The following is a 5,082-nucleotide window of genomic DNA, read 5'->3' as shown; positions in this document are numbered from 1 at the left end:
GGGCAAGCCTGACTGTTGGTTTAAAAAACCCACAAAAGTTGTGACAGTCATAAATCTGAACGCTTAGAACAGTTTATTAATTCCCAGTTCAAACTGCTCCGATTTCTGTCGATTTTTAACAGCAATCAATGAGAATGAGGTTGGAAAGAGTCTCATTATAGGCTGGGCTGATTCTCATTTCAAGGCCCCTGGAGGTGTATACCAAACAATCTTGAAAGAGCTATTTTTATGTGAATGAGTCTTTTAAGTTAACGAGCCACTATTCTGCAGAAAGAAATACCGGGAAATTTACATTTTAATAGTGCCCATCAAGGGCTATCTGTGGACATCCACTCCATCCAGGTATCTAATTAGCTGGGGGTGGGGTGTGGTTGTACACCCGTACTTACAATCCCCCTTTCCTGGTTCTTCCCGATGAATGTGTTAACGTTCTATATAAAAAAACTATTGATAGAATGATCTGGAATGATCGCCACGCTTCATTTCCACTCCCTGAAGATGCACTAGCATTTCCGGGCTCCCCCCTTGGTTTCACGTCCCAGCCCCGCCCTCTGTATGCTCCTAGCCCCGCCCTCTGTAGCCACCACCAATGCGCGCAGCAACGCGACAGCTCCCGAAGCCAATGGACACCTCCTTGAGCTTGGCTTCCTTAGAAAGTCTCGCGTGATTGTATTTTTTTTTTTTTTTTGTATATTTGCCAGTCTGCTGCCCGCACGCCTTAGCATCCGCAACCTCATCTTCAGCCTCCACGGCTTCCTTTCACGTCTTTTACTTGTCTACAGGCGAGCTGATGGTGGAACCCGTAAGGCAAGGCTGTTAAATGCCTCCCTGCACTTCAGCTCGTGCGCAGCGGTGCTTACCCACCTCCTCCTGGACACCTTCCCAGGGCATTCCACCCCTCCCCCACAGCTCCCTGTGCTTCGTCATTGGCTCCTAACTTCCCACGGCACACACGTGACTGGATGCAGTCACTGCGGCTCGAGTGAAGGCAGCTCTAGCAGAGGGATTGTCTGTTACTTGACTTTGTAAGAGCTGCCAATGCTACCTGGCTGTGGAGTTGTTTCCTGTCATTTCTAGCTCCTAAAATTTTAGCCATTTGATGATTATTTCCCAAGAAACTTCCTAGAATACAATGAATCAGGCTGTATGCTAGGAAGAAGAAAAAGAAGATAGTCTGGTGTGGGAGGTCCTTCTGTCTGTGTGTTGCTTTTCTTGGTTAATGAATAAAGAAACTGCCTTGGCCTGTTGATAGGGCAGAACTTAGGTAGGCAGGGATACTGAACTGAATGCTGGGAGAAAGAAGGGCGGAGTCAGAGAAGCTATGGAGCTGCTGCCAGAGTCAGTCATGCCAGAACTTTGCTGGTAGGACACGACGTCATGGTGATGTACAGATTAATAGAAATGGGTTAAATTAAGATGTGAGTGTTGGCCAATAAGAAGCTGGAGATAATGGGCCAAGCAGTGATTTAATGAATACAGTTTCTGTGTGATTATTTCGGTTCTGGGTGGCCAGGATGCACAAGCGACTTGCTACTCCTTGCAACAATAGTCTTTTTGTTTACTTGGGGAGGTGGTTTGAATGGGTGTGCCCCTCCACCCCCATAGACTCACGTGTGTGAATACTTGGCCTATAGGGGGTGGCACTATTAGTGGCGCTTGTTGCAGTAGATGTGGCCTTGATGGTGGAAGTGTGTCACTGTGGAGGCAGACTTTGAGGTCTCACATATGCGCAGACTATGCCCAGTGTGAGACACAGTTCACTTCCTGTTCCCTCCAGATTAAGATGGAGAACTCTCAGCTCCTTCTCCAGCACCGTGTCTGCCTGGATACCGCCATGTTTCTAGCCAAGGCAGTAATGGACCAAACCGCTGAACAGTAAACCAGCCCCAATTAAATGTTGTCCTTTATAAGGGTGGTTATTGTCATGGTGTCTCTTCACGGCAATAAGGACTTGCTGATCAGAGGTCACAGTCTTCTGAAGTTTATCGAGATGGGAACTCCCTACTCCCCAGCAGGACTTCCTGTTCTCTACCTGTCCTTACCTGGAGAATTCCCCTGGACCTAGAGGAATGACCATACCTGAAAGCTGCCTCTGAGCCTGGACGTCTGATTTATCTCTAGGGTGACCCTTCCTGCTAGAAGTCTTCCCTATGCTGTACACATGGGTTTTTTTTTGGTTTTTTTTTTTTTTGTTTTTTGGTTTTTTTTTGGTTTTTCGAGACAGGGTTTCTCTGTGGTTTTGGAGCCTGTCCTGGAACTAGCTCTGTAGACCAGGCTGGTCTCGAACTCCCAGAGATCCGCCTGCCTCTGCCTCCCGAGTGCTGGGATCAAAGGCGTGCGCCACCACCGCCCGGCTGCTGTACACATGGTAACCAAGACTTAGACTACGAGTTTTGCTGTAGTTACCACAGGCGCAGCTTATGATAGGAAGGTGCCACTCAACGCAAATGGACAGAGGATTCATCGCTAGACTTTATAAAAACCTCTATTCCCCCACAACAGAACAAGTAAACAAAACATACAACAATTAAACAGGCTAATGAATTGAACGGACAGTTCTGAAAACTGAAATACAAATGGCCAACAAACATATGAAAAATTGTTTACACTCCTTAAGCTGTCAGAGGAAAACCAAAATCAAAACTATATCGAGAGTCCCTATCACCCGAGGCGAATGACAGCCACTGAAATAAACAAACAATCCATGCAGATAAGGACTCAGAGGAAGGAACCCTGATAATAGTGGGGATGTAAACTTACCCAGACTCTGTGAAAGTCAGTTATGAAGGTTTCCCAAAAAGACTAGAGAAAGAGCTTCCACGTGACCAGGCTATACCAGCCCTGGGTATTTACCCAAAAGCCTCCTGACCAACTTATCCCACAGTCCCGTGCACACCAATGCTTAATACAACACCGTGCACACAGCTCAATTACGGAACCAACCTAGGTGTCCATCAACAGGGGTGTCCATCAGGAAAAGGTGACGGATATACATAATGGATTTTTTTCAACCGTAAAGAATAAAGGGGAAAGGGAAAGGAAGAAAGATAAGGAGAAGAAAGAAAGGGGGAGAGAAGCAGTGGCTGCTTTCCGCTTGCACACTCGGCTCGAGTCCCGGCACAGAAACCAAAAGTTAGCCCTCTTCAACCCAGGATTTAAGCTGGGTACAGACTAAGGGGCCAGGGCACGGCCCGCCACTCTTCCGGGCGAGGGCTAGTAGTATTCAATTCTCAAACCTCTGGGTTGTAGAGAACATTTGGTGGCTCTCTCTGACTTGTAAGCTGTTGTACGGGCCACACTCACAGGTCTCCCCTTTCCCCAAGCACAGGTATGCGGTGTGGTCACAGTTGCCATGGCTGCGGTTTCGTCTTTTTCGTGTCAGGACAGTGTCCTGACATCTGGCTATATGGTACAGGGGCCATCCCATTTCCCTGCCTTCCCTGGCAGGAGACTGCCCCCTCTGCAGGGACGTGGCATTTTGGTTTTGCTCCCAGAGGCATAAGCGCAAAGGAGCGTCCTCTGGTACCCTTGGGGGTGACTCACTTCTCCACCCAAAGCCAGACACTGCCTTCGTTCCTTCTCCTCACTTTCTCAGTGCTCAGCCTCCAACACCACTAGGCATGGGTTAGATGGATGCCATCTTAGGTTTAGATGAGATAATTATCATGAAAAGAAAACCATAATTGATCCTATTAACAGATTAATCCTGCATGAGAAACCAACTACACGGGCTGTACTCGTCTCCACGCAGAAACGGCATTAGTAACACACACAGCTGTAACTTTTCTCTCGCTGCACGCAGACACAAGCCTGTTCATTACTAGCCTATTAATGTCAGATCTTTAAAACCAAGATTTTGCAAATGTAGCCACATGTTCACAGAGCATTTAAAATCCTACAAGCACAGCACCGTGATTTCATTCTCATGGAAACTCAGAAGGATGATAGCGGCGTGGCACCCTCCCTTGGGCGCTTTGGAAAGCAAAAGGTGCGGGAGAGGCCTAAACTGTGGGAGGGAGAGGATGTGTGTAAATTTGCAAATGAAAGCAAGTCACAGCCTCACCAAGCTTCCTAATCCCTGCTTAATCAATCCCAGCAATTAAAATAATAGAGCAATAAAGCCCTCCGAGGATCATAGGGATTTCAGCATTGAATTATGCGCAGATCAGTGTTCTCCCCGCAGCTCGGCGCGACTTCTGTCATAACCTGTTATTATCCAACCAAGAGCTGTTCACGCTGGACGTTGAGACTGCCGTGTGCCTTATTGGGAAGTAAAAAGGGTTTTGTTCGTAGTGTTTATTAATATTTTTCTTAACACAGCCTTGGGATTTTATTTCCATGTTCTATTCTTTTCCTTATATTGAAAAGTTAGGTAGTCACGCTAACGTTTCGCGCGCACATAAACTCTGTCCGCTAGGCCTCATTGTGAGCGTTTATAGAGCTAACTGATTTAGTTTTCAGGTCGCTCAGTGACACAGTAACTTTTATTGTGACCATTTACAGATGGGACTGATGCATGGGGATGCTAAACTAGCTGTCCAAGCCTGTCATAGAGCAGCAGTTCAAATCCACACTCCCACGGTGCTAGTCTCTTTCCTAGCGTGTAAGGAGAGCCTAGGTATTTTAACTGCTTCGAGTTTAGCTGATTAAAAACAGTAGCCACAGTATGTTCATTATGCTTGCAAAGTAAAGCTGAATTCTCTCTCTCTCTCTCTCTCTCTCTCTCTCTTTCTCTCTCTCTCAGACACACACACACACACACGCACGCACGCATCCGTCTCCTCTAGTTCTCTTGGCTCCAGCAACGCGCTGTCTATGTGTGTACTTTGAGTCTCTAGGACGCGCTATGTCATCACCACTTCTGACCCACGTGTTACTCTCATCCTGTACACACTGCTGGGAGCAGAGCGTGAACCCCTCGAGAGGAAGCATCCTGTTCCCTGATCACGGATGGAATACTGTACCGCCAGAGATGAGGATAAGGGAGAGAAAAGCTGAGCTGGGTGAAGACCCTAGGCCCCAGGAGCCCAGCCTCAGAGCAATATCACAGTGACCCTAGGCCCCAGGAGCCCAGCCTCAGAG

At 47.5% G+C, this 5,082-nt stretch overlaps 1 protein-coding gene across 1 annotated transcript in view; it reads right to left on the bottom strand.

Moving 5' to 3' along the window:
* Dnah7 (dynein axonemal heavy chain 7) overlaps positions 1-5,082 on the bottom strand; it is a 195,148-nt gene that overhangs the window by 46,553 nt on the left and 143,513 nt on the right. The window lies entirely within an intron of this gene.

Source organism: Microtus ochrogaster, unplaced genomic scaffold (assembly GCF_000317375.1).
Source record: "Microtus ochrogaster isolate Prairie Vole_2 unplaced genomic scaffold, MicOch1.0 UNK8, whole genome shotgun sequence".
Classification (NCBI taxonomy): Eukaryota; Metazoa; Chordata; class Mammalia; order Rodentia; family Cricetidae; genus Microtus; species Microtus ochrogaster.
Note: the sequence above shows the minus strand (reverse complement) of the source record. Positions and strands in the feature narration are given on the sequence as shown.